General features: G+C 35.1%; 1 pseudogene; it reads right to left on the bottom strand.

Annotated features, from left to right (window-relative positions):
• Positions 1-8,609: 8,609 nt before the first annotated feature.
• LOC134272427 (alpha-L-fucosidase-like) lies at positions 8,610-16,158 on the bottom strand (annotated as a pseudogene).
• Between the last annotated feature and the right edge of the window lie 276 nt (positions 16,159-16,434).

The raw sequence follows: 16,434 nt of genomic DNA, 5'->3' as shown, positions 1-16,434 counted from the left end.
ATTAATGCAATCTTTAAAAATCTTCTTCTTTACTCCTGGACATCAAGCAGTCAAACTGTTTGCATGATTGTAATCAGCATTGAGTCCTCTACCAAAATTGTGAAATTCATGGCCCTGGGGTCAGGGGTTCTAGTGCTAGGGCGGGGCTAAATAAGTATATAGTGAAAATGCATCATTTCTTTGAAAACCTTCTGCTCTGCTCCTGGGTATTAAATAAACTAACTAAGTGCATAGTTATGATGAGCAAGAGTGCCTCTACCAAAATTGTGAATTTTATGGCCCCAGGGTCAGGGGTTCTGGTGTTAGGGCAGGGCTCTATAGATTATATAGTGAACATTCATGAATTCTTTGAAAATCTTCTTCTCTGCTCCTGGGTATTAAATAAACTAAATAAGTGCATACTTATGATGAGCAAGAGTGCCTCTACCAAAATTGTGAATTTTATGGCCCCAGGGTCAGGGGTTCTGGTGTTAGTGCGGGGCTCTATAGATTATATAGTGAAAATTCATGAATTCTTTGAAAATCTTCTTCTCTGCTCCTGGATATCAAATAAACTAACTAAGTGTATAGTTATGATGAGCAAGAGTGCCTCTACCAAAATTTTGAATTTTATGGCCCTAGGGTCAGGGATTCTGGTGTAAGGGCGGGGCTCTATTGGTTATATAGTGAAAATACATGAATTTCATGAAAATCTTCTTCTCTGCTCCTGGGTATCAAATAAACTAACTAAGTGCATAGTTATGATGAGCAAAATAACCTCTACCAAAGTTGTGAATTGTATGGCCCCAGGGTCAGGGGTTCTGGTGTAAGGGCGGGGCTCTATAGATTATATAGTAAAATTACATGAATTCTTTGAAAATCTTCTTCTCTGCTCCTGGGTATTAAATAAACTTACTAAGTACATAGTTATGATGTGCAAGAGTGCCTCTACCAAAATTGTGAATTTTATGGCCCCAGGGTCAGGGTTCGGGTGTTAGGGCGGGGCTCTATTGATTATATAATGAAATTACATGAATTCTTTGAAAATCTTCTTCTCTGCTCCTAGGAATTAAATAAACTATAGTTATGATGAGCAAGATTACCTCTTCCAAAGTTTTGATTTTATGGCCCTAGGGTCAGGGGTTCTAGTGATTGGGTGGGGCTCTATTGATTATATAGTGAAAATACATTAAATCTTTGAAAAATTTCTTCTCTGCTCTTGGGTATTAAGCAGATGAACTACCTATGTAGTTATGATGAGCAAGGACCCTAATCTTCCAGAATTGTGAATTTCAAGGCCCCAGGGTCAGGGGTACCATAAGGGGAGGGTGGGGTTGTACTTATATACTGAAACTGGATGAATTGTTTAAGATCTGCTCCTTGGTATTAATCAAATATTTTTGAAAAGCAAGGGTGCCATTTCAAAAATTGTGCAATATGTGGATCTAGGCCTAAGGGTCAGGGGTTCATGTGTGATAGGGGCATTACTGATTATTGCTGAATATTACTGATTACTTGAAATGCATTTTTTGTTCCCCCACCCTTCCTATGGGTATTAAGTAAACAAACTAAGCAACTGCTAAGTGTATTGTTATGATGATCAATGGTGACTCTTTCAAAATTGTGAACACCATAGCATCTGGCTTAAAACATGAATCAAATTAAATCACTGGAAAGTTGTTGCATAATGCTCAGGTGACCTATAAGGCCCATGGGCCTCTTGTTTAGCTCACCTGAGCCGAAGGCTCAAGTGAGCTTTTCTGATCAAAATTTGTCTGTTGTCTGTCGTCGTTGTCGTAAACTTTTCACATTTTCATCTTCTTCTCAAGAACCACAGGGCCAATTTCAACCAAACTTGCTACAAAGTATCCTTTGGTGAAGGGGATTTAAGTTTGTTCAAATGAAGGGCCATGCCCTTTTCCAAGGGGAGATAATTATGAATTAATGAAAAATTAATGGCATTTTTAAAAAATCTTCTTCTCCAGAACCACTGGGCTAAGAAAAATGAAACTCATGTGGAATCATCCTCAGGTAGTGCAGATTCAAGTTTGTTCAAATCATGACCCCGGGGGAAGGGTGGGGCCAAAATGGCCGATTAAAGTTTTACATAGGAATATATAGGAAAAATCCTTAAAATTCTTCTTCTCCAGAACCACTGGGCCAGGAAAGATGAAACTCATGTGGAATCATCCCCAGGTAGTGTAGATTTAGGTTTGTTCAAATCATGACCCCTGGGGTAAGGTGGGGCCAAAATGGCTGATCAAAGTTTAACATAGGAGTATATAGGAAAAATCTTTAAAAATCTTCTTCTCCAGAACCACTGGGCTAGGAAAGATGAAACTCATGTGGAATCATCCTCAGGTAGTGTAGATACAAGTTTGTTCAAATCATGACCCCCAGGGGTAGGGTGGGGCCAAAATGGCCAATCAAAGTTTTACATAGGAATATACAGGAAAAAATCTTCAAAAATCTTCTTCTCAAGAACCACTGGGCCAGGAAAGATGAAACTCACGTGGAATCATCCTCAGGTAGTGTAGATTCAAATTTGTTCAAATCATGACCCCCCAGGCTAGGATGGGGTCAAAATGGCCGACCAAAGTTTTTCATAAGAATATATTGGGAAACCTTTTAAAATCTTCTTTTCAAGTACTTCAAAGCCATGATTAGTAATATTTATATGGAATCATCCTCAGGCAGTGTAGATTCAAGTTTGTTCAAATCATGATCCCCTGGAGGGTTAAAATTCAAGCCCCCCCCCCACGGAGTCCTATACCTAAATACCTATATACCCCCCCCCCCCACTTTTTAATTTGCTTTAGACACCAATGCTTCTTCAAAACAGTGACCACTTCCACCGAAATAGATGAATTATAGAAATTAAAATATCAAAAGCTGCATTTGTCATGGAACAAAAACGATATTGCCATGAATTGGCCCAACTGTTTTGGCTTTCCCAAACATAGCTTAGTCTACAAAATAAATTAAAATGTTTAACAAGAGGCCCATGGGCCTTATAGGTCACATGAGTATCATGCGACAACTTTCCAACAATTGAATTTGATTCAAGTTTTAAACTAGAGGCCCAAGAAATTCCCAATTTTGAAAGAGGCACCATTGCTGTTTTTATTACTTAATACCCAGATCAGAGTAACAAAGAGAAAATGCATTTCCACTTTTAGTGAATTTCAGGGCCCCTGGGTCAGGGCTTCTTGTGTTAGGGTGGGTCCACAGTTAAGCTCCCTATCCCACAGGAACCACTGACCCTGGGGCCACATCTTTCAAAATTTTGGAAATTTTTAAAAATGTTACTTCGATCATCATGCTGTTGATTAATATCAAAATGCAGATTTCAAAGCATTAAATTATTTCAGACTGTGTCCCCCCCCCCAAGTACCTCTGACCCAGGGGCCAGGAAATTAATCATTTTTGGAAGAAGCAGGTTTTTTGTCATAAATATATACTAAGATCATTGGCATTATACCCAACAAGAAAGGAAAAGATTTTCAAAGAATTATATCATGCATTTTCACTATATAAACATTAGAGCCCCGCCCTAACACAAGAAGCCCTAACCCAGGGACCCTGAAATTCAAAAATCTCAAAGAGGCATCCTTCCTCCTCATAACTATGTACATAGTTCATTGGTTAAATACTCAGGTGCAGAAAAGAAGAGTTTTAAAGAATTTATATATGCATTTTAAAATCATTATATAATCAATAAACCCCCGCCCTAACACCAGAACCCCCAACCCAGGGACCATTAAATTCACAATTTTGGAAGAGGTAGCCTTATTCAACATAACTATGTACTTGGTTAGTTTATTTAATACTCAGGAGCAAAGAAGATTTTCAAAGAAATAATTCATTTTTTACTATATAATCTATATAGCCCCGCCCTAGCACTAGAACCCCTGAGCCTGGGGCCATGAAATTCACAATTTTGAAAAAGGCGGTCATTTTCAACTTACCTATGCACTTGGTTAGTTTATTTAATGCCCAGAAGCAGAAAAGAAGAATTTCAAAGAAATACATGTAATGCATTTTCACTATATTAACCTGTTTAGCCCCGAACTAACACTAGAACCCCTGACCCTGGGGCCATGAATTTCACAATTTTGGTAGAAGACTCAATGCTGATTACAATCATACCAACAGTTTGACCGCTTGATGTCCCGGAGTAAAGAGGAAGATTTTTCAAGATTGCACTAATTTTAGTGGTTTTTGCCCCACCCCCCAGGCCCCAGGGGGGCAGGGACCATGAAATTCATAATTTTTGTTCCCCTTCATCCATAGATGCTATATGCCAAATTTGGTTGAAACTGGTTCAGTGGTTTCAGAGAAGATGCTCAAAATGTTCAAATGTTAACGCAAGAGACACGACGACGGATGAAAACAGAATGCAATAGGTCACCTGAGTTTACTCAGGTGACCTAAAAATACAATGGTTACCATAATTATATTTATCGCTAAGGCCTATCCATACATTATAATATTTTTATATGAATCTGAACCTTTGGAATTATTCACAGGTACTTGGGTCTAGGTTTATAAATAATTATGCACCTTACTGATATGTAAAAAGAGTTACATATCAATAAGGTACATACATATTTATAAACCAAGACCCAAGTACCTGTCGTGAGGAATTATTAAGTTTGCTCAATGTTTAATTAGTCATTTAATTTGTTGTGCATTTTAAATATCCGTCCATGTCTACAGCTGTATTGGAAGGAGTTGTCCTGACTTCTGCTTATCTTCCTTTAACTACAAAATGCAGGTCTTACTTCAATAAAATTGTAAGACTACAAATTTTAAAAGCCTTGAATTTCTATTGATGTTCAATAAAATGTATCCAATGGATGAGTGATTTTTGCACGATATCAGTGTTTTAAAGTTTACAGGGATAAAAAAATCTGGAGAGAAGAAGGTGAATGTTATGTTAAATGTCTAGTGCCTCCTTATGCTCTGTTGTGTACAGAACTGGTTTATAATAGGGAAAGCACTGTTCCATAATTGGAGTGTTGTTGCCATAGAACCCAACATGGAAAACTCAATGAAAACTACAAATTAAACTTCACTTCAAAGAGCACGTTCCATGCCTATGGCGTCACCTACACTTCATGTTTTTTTATTTCTCGGAATATTTCTAAATTAACATAAAAAGAAAAATAATTAAAATCAATTAATCTTATTTGTTGAGTTCATTGCTATACATAGCTGTCTGTTGTTATCAATAAAATCATTATTTTCTAATATTTTTTTTTGAAGTATATATGGATATAACACTTGATTTGGAGAAAAAAAACAGTCAAAAAAGACTTGTTTCAATGCCCTGTTCACATGAAGAGTTTAATTCGAATTAAAGTAAATTACTGTGACTTAAATTTGAATCGCGTTCACACAGAGAACTTTATGTGAATTATAGTTTAATTCCAATAAATTTACTGCACACTAATGCCCTGTTCACATGGAGAGTTTAATTCGAATTAAACGTAAGTTTACTGCGAATTAGCTTCACTTAACGTTCACACGGAGAATTTAATGCGAATTAGTTTAATTCGAATTAGTTTACTGCGCATTAAATTATTTCGCATTAGCTCCGTGTGAACGCTAAGCGAAGCTAATTCGAATTAAATTCTGACGCATGCGTAATGGCAAAATTTAGTCAAATGCCACTTGTCGGTGGTCAGCTATAGGTACTTGTGCTTTTTTGAGTGAAAAACTAATGAAAATTTTGTTAATCATCAAAATGTGCATACAGACACTTTGCCATTATGTCAAATGGATCTGCTTCTGCATAAGGTGACGTGATCTGCAAATGACGTCATAATAGCCGTGCTGACGCCAGGCTGCAGAAGTAAAATTTTAATTCGCATTAGTTTACTTCGAATTAGCTGTCGTGTGATCGCAATTTAATTCGCATTATTTTAATTCGCATTAGTTTACTTCGCATTAATTTTCTGCGAATTAAACTCTCCGTGTGAACAGGGCATAAATTACTTTGCATTACCTCCATGTGAATGCTTATTAAGTGAAGCTAATTCGAATTAAATTTTGATGCATGCGTAATGGCAAAATTAAGTGAAATGCCACATGACAGTGGTCAGCTATAGGTTAACCACTTATGCCATTTTTAAGTGAAAAATTAAGGAAAATTGTGTTTTATCATTACTAAAACTAAAATGTGTATGCAGACACTTTGACTCTATATCAAATGGATCTACTCTGCAAGAAGGTGACGTGAATTACAAATGATGTCGTAATAGCCTTACTGAATAGCATTATTGTAGCAATAAAATTTTAATTCACATTAATTTACTTTGCTTTAGCTCTTTACTCCACATTAATTTACTGCGAATTAAGCTCTCCATGTGAACAGGGTATTAAATTATATTTCCTAACATCATTTGTACCGACCATTTAGAGAATTTATGAAAAACTGGCTTTATATTTCATAAGCAAATGAGATTTTTTCTGATTGTAGAGATTTTCCATAGAGTATATTTTAATGTTTGGTGAAATATCAAAAAAATTTTGATATAAATATGAGATTTACATGTATTTGTTAACCTTCATGTTTGTCACACTATATGCTTTTCACTTGTCATGTTCACCCATCTTTGGGGGGGGGGGGGGGGGGGGGGGGGGGGGTTAGGTTTGTAAGCCTGACTATCAGTCAACTATATGGCCAGTCTAAATCAGTCAACCACTCTTACTATGTTAACATACCTATTTTGTCTCTTCAAAAGTCTTAAACTGTTTTTAGTGGGTTCGTAGTATAATGATATTGGACAGATCCTTTCTCGTTTTTGAGTGTGTTATTTTGTATAGAACAGGAACTTGAATATAGCTGCGTAACAAACTTATATAGTGCAGGAGAAATGCAATCAGAAGGGTCGAATATGCACTTCGATATCATAGAAAATTTACTAGCTTCTGGGGGCTTCATCCCCTGGGCCCCCACCTATGCCCTGGGGTCATTGCACTAAAGCAACCCCATACCCCCTGTTTACTCATATGTACATCAAGAAGTATCCTGGCTACGTCCCGATATCGAGGAGACATATTGATGGATATATCTTTTGTTCATTGTTTAGATGCCGTCAGTATATCTGAATGTCGATTTGAAGGCCAACCGCAGGATATTTTTCTTTTTCTCTTGGAGAATTCTTCTTTGCAGTACAAAAATATGTCAGTAAAAGAGCACAGTAAGTGCCCATTGGAACTCCAACAGTTTGTTGGAAGGCCTTGTCTTCAAAGACTGCAACAGTCGTGCTCTGATTAAAACACAGACAATTCAGAAGTCTACAAATGTATAGTCTACACATTTGTCCAATTTTGATAATAAGAAACTAAAGGTATGAAGAAATACCAGACCAACATTTTTTAAAACATGATTTTAATTTTTGTTTTAGTTTTTCCTAACTATACTGACATGCAAAAGAAACGCAACAAGCAGTAATCTACAAATGTTTGAATTTTTTATCTAATGATTTTCAAAAATGAATACAGTAAGGCTAAACTCACCTTTCAAAACATCAGAGATTCGATATAAAAGTTAAATGATTATCTTTTAACTTAAGAAAGTAACATATGATTGTTAAAACACCCCCTCCCAGTCATTCAATTAAAATGTGCAAGACTGCCCTACACAACAATTGCAGCTTAATTTCTACGATACAATAGGTTCATCAATATCGAGATCTGATTGATGGAATTATTCTTTGCCATTTTTAAATGCCTGTTTTTCAGATGATTAAGTCAAATTTTCTCTAAACTAGCGCAGTGTAGTAACCTTGGGCTTCCAGTCCAAGTACTGTCATTAATGCTCATGATATGTAAGAGCCTGTTGACGCGTAATGTAGTGAATTTTTGCATCAGTAACTCTCCATCACCTTTATTTTGATATTTTCCCACTACCGCAATGAAAATGTGTACTTAAATCATTTTCAGGAAGCCTTGGCATCTCTACGGGAAACAGAAGGAGAATTTATTTTTTGAAATATTGATGCATTACTTATGATGAACAGTTACCAACTCTTAAAACTCCATAATATTGCCAATTGTTTTGTTAAACATGCAATTTTTTATTTCTGTTAAGCAGACTCAAACTTGACTTCCGGTAATGGTATGAAAGTCGTTCAACCGTTAAATTACCGATATTTACAAAATTGAAGATATCCATAATTTTTAGATATGAAATTTTTTACTATATATAATTATTTCCCCCTAAAGTAGCGTGTTGAGTTTCTTTCGCGTGTCAGTATATATAAAGTCATTAAAAAAAATCTACACTCATTCAAATAGTTTTTTATGTTAAACTTTGGAAATTCAAAAAGATACATTCAAATTATCTGTCCCATTACCGATTTTAAGAATAGTAAATGCTGACTTCAAAATTTCAAAAAATCTTTTTGTTGTTATAATTATTTGTCATTGTTGTTAAATGTAACATTGTAACATAGCATAATAAGTAATCACTCAATCAGGGAGATAAAATACAAAAATGATAACCATACACACGCTCATTCTCTAACAATATATAGCATACAGCCATACAAAAGAACAAATGACAATCTTGACATTATGGTGAACCAAAGGGACTATATGTGAAGGGAAAACTCACATAAATCACATAAAAAATGAACAATTATAGGTATTAATCCAATCAAATAATGATAACAAAAACATAGATGTAAAGATGTCAGTTCTAAATGAGGGAAAAAGGAGGCTTCTTTGAAGCATAAAGTATTACAAATGGTCATTTACATGTACAGTGTACAATGAATTGAAAAAGTGCCAAGCAAGGTGCCTTTCACATAACATGCCCTGCTAAAGATTATAAATATGAAGTGTCTTTCTGACATCCATTATTCTTTCTTTGGATTCAGCAAATCTTTATCAAGCATCTTGAAACTTTAACAAATCTATCACCATTTTACTCGTATCAAGACAACATGTTTCAAACCAGATTTTTAAATTATTCTTCTTACGATAGAACAAGAAGTGTTTTTTTCATTATCAGCCATTCAAACTTAATTGTTTAAATATATAATCCTAAATGTCCACGCCCAGAGACAGGGCATTTGTGAGTATGGAATGTCTGGAATATGAAGCTGTATTCCACCATTAGGTCCAATCTTCCAGGGAATGTAGCCAGAATGACCCAGAAGGTTAACCACAGTTTTATTGGAAGGTTTTGGAGCTCCCAGTGTCACAATATTGTTTTCTGGCCATTCCAGTAGGAATGCATACACAAGTATGGAGGAAAATTTGGAAACGGTGTACCTGTAAATGTTTAAAAATTAAAAAAAAACATTTGTATTTAATCACAGACAACTTGAGAGAGAGAGCGAGAGAGAGAGAGAGAGAGAGGTATACCTACCAGACATGTGGATTTACAGTGTCATTTTGGTATACCCATGGTGTTGTCCTGTATATACCCTCGCCATTCACTCTTAGCCAGCTGCCCAGCTGTGAGAGTCTCTCTTCATAAATGGGTTGTATAGTCCCATAAGGTGTTGGTCCAACATCAATCAATGCGTTTCCACCACAGCTTTATTTGTGACATGTTAGAAAGTAATTATGAAAAAAATGAATCTTAAAATAAAAGATGCACTAGTAAGACGTGTTGCAAGTTTTTTTCCTGCTTTACTTGACTGACAAAATACAGTAACCTGACCTTTACCTTACAGTAGTAATGACACAGTACAGTAACCTGACCTTTACCTTACAGTAGTAATGACATTGTACAGTAACTCTTCCATCGTCATAAAGTCAGCTAGTACAGCCTTCTTTCTGAAGCCCCAGCTTGTCTTGTCAATAGTGAAGGCACTCTCCCATTTTCTGTGTTGTAGCTTTCCTAAAGAACACCAAAACACATTGTATCACTTTCAAATGATCATAGGTAGTATCTATCTCTATGAACATATATCATGTATGTTTAAAAGAACACATTTATAAAAGGATTGAGTTAAAGTTCAGCTAGGGTCACTTTAAAACTGGAATTAACTTTGAAAGGTCTACATTGAGAAAGGAAAACTTTTGTCTAAAATGTTGTTAGTATGACTAAGTTCTTATTTACAAATTAATTACAGTCTTTAATCTTTACCATAGTTCCTACCATCTAATAATATTAAGTTAATATTGAAAATTACTTCATCATCTAATTTATTCGTATTTCATTTGCAACATATGTACGTTATTTAAAAAGGTCTACATCTTTATCTTATTCACCTCTACCTCAGGAAGGCTTTATTGAACATTTTCTTCAAGCTGTGAGGAAGTTAAAATAAACACTGCTGCATTTACTAAATCAAAATTTGACTACATATATATAACCTGGATGATATCTGTCAGAACAAGTCAAAACGCCTCCATGTTTACAGGAAACGTCCATCCCCCATCTGTCATTGGTAACTACAGTGTATCTGACGGGGCTACAAAGCAAAAGGATAACCTGGTATTTAAACCCTTCAAATTATGATTAAGATTATTAAAATAGAACTAATAATATGATTTTAAGGACCTTTCATTGTAGAGCCAGGCTACGAACTCTGGTGCGTTCCAGTAGGAACTGTTTCCGCTGTCTGCTGGGGCTCCATCTGACCACACGTAATCTGGGTGATAAGTGTTCACCAACTCATACAGCTCCGGCATAGTCTTAGTCTGAAATGTCAAACACCTCCCCTTTGAACTAAATAATTAAAGTAAAGGAATAATATATACAAGGTATTATATTTTTTACATTTTGAATATTGTGTACATGTTTACACATATCAATTTTGGCACCTTCGACAGAAATTTTTGCGACAATAACAGACACTTTACTATGGCATCATTATAACGTCAATATAATACACATGGAATCTTTTCAACTGCTTTTTATAGGGATATTAACGAATGGTCACGTGATTTTATATATAAGAAAACTTCAAATGTAAATGTAAGAAATTTAAAACATGAAAAAATGTTATTTTATACAACCTTGGCAAAGTCTTTGGTGGTAAAGTTGTTGGCTTTATCTTTCATGTATAAAGGGTTAAACCATTCATACAACGAGTGATACAGGCCCAGCCTGAGTCCAGACTTCTTCTATGGCTGTTGAAAATTCACCTATTAAGCAAAGTAAATCTTTATACGAGAAACTGAAACTTAAAATGATGATTATGCCATGTTCTAAATTTTGAATTTACCAGTTGTGAATAAATGCAATGTCACTTTTTAAATTTTGTATTGTCAAGTAAATTCAAAATTTTAAATTTGGCAATTAACTCTTCCTTTTTGCTTATCCTCACTGATCAAAAAAAAAAGAGGAGAGAGAACAATCATTTCTCTTTAAATGCTCTCAAGTCTGATATGGTTTATGTCCAATTTTTAAAGTATTTGACTATGTTTGACTAGTAATTTTATATATTTTTCGTGCATGTCTGCAGACAGAAGCCACCTGAGGGGAAGAAGGATCTTTACCCACAAGGTCTCTTTTGGGACCCACACTCATGGAGTTCCAATTCCATGAATACTTGGATGGCCACAATGTGAAGCCCTCGTGGTGCTTGGACGTAAGAACAACATACCTAAAAAAAAAATAAACATCACCAGAAACATAAAGAACAACCTCTGTTTCTGGTTATTATTCAGTACAAAAGGATTTGACTTTAATTTATAGTGCTTTAGTGCTTTATAAGTATGTTTTTAGGCCAATTTCACATTTGTTTGCCTCTGACTAGATAATAGATTACTGGTATATAGATACACTTAATATTGTGTTCAACTTACACAAAAGAATAAACTAAGAAGATATTTTATGCAGTTTTGAAATTGTTTATTATAAAATTGATTTCAAAATATGTTTTATAATTGGACTCATTCTTACATCATGATAACAAGAGGCCAATGGGCCACATCGCTCACCTGAGTAACTTTGGCCATGCTATTCTTTACCAGATTCCCCTTTGTAATGATTTCTGTGACCCACCCTACCCCCTGAGGTCATAATTTGAAGAATGTAAAATCTACACTTCCCCAGAATGCTTTCACATCAGTTTCAGCTTTTCTGGCCCAGTGGTTCTTGAGAACAAGATTTTTCCTATATATTTCAATGTAAAACTTAGATTCCCTTTTGTTGCCCTGCCCTACCCCCGGGGGTCATGATTTTAAAAATTTAGATTCTACACTACCCCAGAATGCTTCCACATAAGTTTCAGCTTTTCTGGTCCATTGATTCTTAAGAAGAAGATTTTTTAATGACCCCACCATATTTTTGTCTTATCTTGATTATCTCCCCCTGTACGGGGACTAGGCCTTCAATTCAACAATTTAAACTGCCCTTCCCCCAAGGAAGCTTTGTACCAAATTTGGATAAAATTGGCCCAGTGGTTCTTGAGAAGAAGTTGAAAATGTGAAAAGTTTACAGAAGGAGGGACAAAGGGACGACAGACAACGGGTGATCAGAAAAGCTAACAAAAATGAGCTTTCAGCTGAGGTGAGCCAAAAAGGTATATGAAATTACACATTTATTCACAAAAGCAACACGTGATATGACAAAAAAATTGTGTTTATTTGACAAAGTTTTGCATTTTATCACGAAAGTTTTGTGTTGTAAAACAAAAGTTATGCTTTTTGTAACAACATTTGACAAAAGTTACGCATCATAAAATTCATAATCATGAAAGTTTCGCATTAAAACACAAAAAAATATTTCCTATGAAAATGAACTCAATGGGCTTTCGTAAATATCCATAAAATTCTTTCCATATGGCGATAGAGAAATCCCAATGTTTATCTTATTATAAAAATGTTTACATTATAATCGAAAGAAATTTTAAGGCAAAAATCAAAATAGATAGGGGTATGTCAAGTTTTGCTGATAATGTTTCAAATTGATTATTAAAGATTTTATGGCAGATGTGACACTATCTTCTGATACCCATGAGTGATCCTGTCTTTTACTCATCATCCGAAATAAGTAAAAGACAAGATCAACCATGGGTATCCAACGAAGATGTTACATTACTTTTCAGTTTTGGATCATAATCGTCTCTGATTATGTGTATTTAATGAGTTCTTAAGACTTTACGACATCTGTGTAATTTAAGTGGGGGTAAAAGTAGGAATCTCTGATTAACACTACACTGTGTGCAGTCAAGGTCTACCTGTACCATTTTACTTATTCTCTACTAAGAAGTTGATGGCTCCTTTTAAATTAATACCCTCCCCCCCCCTTATTCAGATGGAGCATTAAAAATTTTTACTGTGAAATGTTATTTATACAGAAGCCAGTTGGTACCAGGTACAAAAAATATTTTATCTGCCGTGGCCACCAAATATTTATCTGGCAGCCGCCACATAAATAACTGGCGGCCACCATATAATTTCTGGTGGCCACCAGTCAACCAGGCTGCCACATATAATTCTGGCAGCGGGTAGACTTTACTTTACTGGTCCCCAGATCCGCAAGATCCGCAAGATCCTCGCGCTCATTGGACTATGATGTAACATTTACGTCACTCAACTGATAAGGGTAAATAGTCTTGCACACTTTTCGACTGATTAGGTTTAGTCTTGCACCCACCTGAGAGATTAGGGTTACTCCTTGCACATGTACATGTACATGTATTCGACTGATCAGGGCTAGTCTCGCATCCATCCGAGAGATTAGGGTTAGTACTCGCACATTATTTGACTGATTAGGGTTATCATCTGATTAGCATGATAGCATCTTCCCGGGAGATTTTGTCTGAACGTCTTAGTCCTTTCATACCATCCAAGAGATTAGGCAGGGATTAATCTAGGTATTTAGGGAAGCTACCCTTTCTGGAGAAATTGGGAAAATCTGCCCGGGTCTGGGAACCACTTGAGCGAGTGCAGGGCAAGCCCTGCTTGGGGGCCAATTGAATTTCAGCATTTTTATGACCATTTACAGTGTAGCAAAGTAAAACCATATTTTTCATATACTGAAAAATTTTACTTTAAATTTTCAGTTTTTATGAAGGGAAAAAACATTTGAGGTTTTTATTATTGTAAGGGGAATATTTCACTCATCAAAAGGGGAAAATTAATTAGATCTTCAAGGGAAATTTTCTCTGAGGGAAAAACACTGAATATCAGTAGTAAAAAAGGCGTAGATTAATCCCTGTTAGGGTTAGTGACTCTTTCTTTTAGATACATTACGAAATTCAGTTGCTTCTGTAATTTTCTGTATTTTTTTCAAGATCATAATTCGATCATCAGCTTTAATGGCATTTACAAGGAAGAATAGCTATAAATCTGAAAGAAATGACACTAAGCATGTGCCACACGCGCTTCGTTGACAATTATTTTTTGTCGATTTTTTCAATTAATAAACAATATCCTTGCGTTACCGGTTTTCAATAGTGTAAAACTTGAGTCAAAAATTAATCTAGGCATCTGTGTTTTTCTCACCTCAATTATTTATTTATTACTTGTCAACAATACATAAATATATTCAGACATTTATTTGTTTTTGAAGTCAAGAATTTTAGTACTGTTCAACTTTCTTTGGATCTGCCATCATCCGAGTTGTTTTGAATGACGTCACCTATTTTCGATAGAAAGTATGACAAGTTTATCATCATCCGAGTTGTTTTGAATTTATTTTTCAAATAAAAAGTCATAGAAAGTATGTTTTTGTGCACAGTTTTTGTCATAAAAACATCAATTATGTTATTTTGTGTGGGTTTTTGTTTTCTGAAGATTTTGTGCATTTGTTTTTTTTTTGGTAAATCATAATCATAAAAACATCAAATTATGTTATTTTGTGTGGGTTTTTGTTTTCTTTTATTTGTTTTTTTTTTGGTCATTTTTTATGGTATTGGATTTTTTGTGTCCTGTTTTCAAATAAAATCTTAACAACAAATAAAATATAATATAATATAACATTAAAATTTTTATTTTTTGGTTGAAATTTTATAAAATTGAAATTTCAAGCTAGGAGCCATTGTCTGTGTGGAAAGCATTATCCACAGCCTTTGGCCTATAATAATTCTCGTAATTTCCCCTTTTTGATGGATAATAATTTTCAAAGAAACAACAATAAAGCAACAGAAACAAAACTTAAAACATTAAAAGATGTCAAAATTTGAAATAAAATACCCGTAACAGGCTTCCATACTTTATTTTTTTAAGCGGAAGTTTGTCCAAAGTGAGGCTTATCTATTTTTAAGCCACAACACAGAGCTTTTGAACAGACGATAACATTAAAACATCAAATGTTGTTTTCAGGCTTAAGAGATTAGGGTTTTAGAGTGAATATTTTTGGCATTATGAGAAAAGGGCGTTCACGATTTGAATATATAAATAGAAAAATAGAATCTTACCTCTCTAAATGGCAAAACTTTCGATCTTTTTAGCTTTATTACACTTTTTACATCTGATGATAATTTTGGGATAAGAGTTCCAAAAAATTACGAAAGGTTTTAAGATTTATTGTTAAAAACATTAGCCTATCGAAATTTAAGGATACTATCGAAAATAGGTAACGTCACAATATATATTTTTTTTCTCAAAGAACAAGTTTAAAAATTTTGTAAACTAAACTTTTAACCTTATAATTAATTTTGGGGGTCAAAAGGCCCCAACATGTCGTATTTTAATTTTTTTATCACTCACTTGATCATATATACTGAAGTCTCCTTTGGCTGCACTTCATTTTAGCGCGTTTTTCTGGGGACCAGTAAAGTCGTTCCCTGGCAGCCGCCAGTTAATTATGTGGCGGCTGCCAGATAACATATTTTTCTACTTGGCACCTACCGGCTTCCGTATATTTACATGAAGGTTTTCAAAATAGAATATACCTTGCACCTGAGTCTTTAAGAATTCTTGCCCATTGATCAGCATCAAAAAACTCTGCCCGGAAGTTTGGAGCGAAGTCTGCATATTGAAAATTGGGCGGGTAGTATTTCTTCATGAAGTTAACAAATTCGGGTTGTTTTTCTCGCTGCCAGTAATACCAAAACCACACCATGTTTCCAGGCACGCTGTACACGCCCCAGTGAAGAAATATCCCGATTTTGGCATCATCATACCATTCGGGATTTTTTCTCTTGTCAAGAGACTCCCAGTTTGGTTCGTAGCAGAAAACGTTCAAGAAGAGAAAACAAAATAAATACACATAAACAACAAGGAAACAGTTTTTCGCCATTACTGATTACACCCGACGGGTTAGGGTACTAGAGATGTCGGACTATAACAGAGTCGGACTATTACAAAGTCGGACTATTACGGACTCGGCCTATTGCAGACTCGGCCTATGCATTTATAACAGTAATTACTAATAACACTTTGCAAAGTAAATTAAAAGAATTATGTTCATTTTATCTTTCATGTATAAAGCGACGGGTTATCGTTCGCTAACTCGGTATGGAAACGTATTAGTGCCAGGTGAGACATTTTTTTAAGTAGCGGGCTAATTCTAACTTTAAAGTTAGTTTAGGA

This window comes from Saccostrea cucullata, unplaced genomic scaffold (assembly GCF_032062105.1).
Source record: "Saccostrea cucullata isolate Sc308-1 unplaced genomic scaffold, CSIRO_AGI_Scuc_v1 ctg415, whole genome shotgun sequence".
NCBI classification, from domain to species: Eukaryota; Metazoa; Mollusca; class Bivalvia; order Ostreida; family Ostreidae; genus Saccostrea; species Saccostrea cuccullata.
The sequence above is the reverse complement of the archived record's forward strand: the minus strand, read 5'-3'. Positions and strand labels throughout refer to the sequence as shown.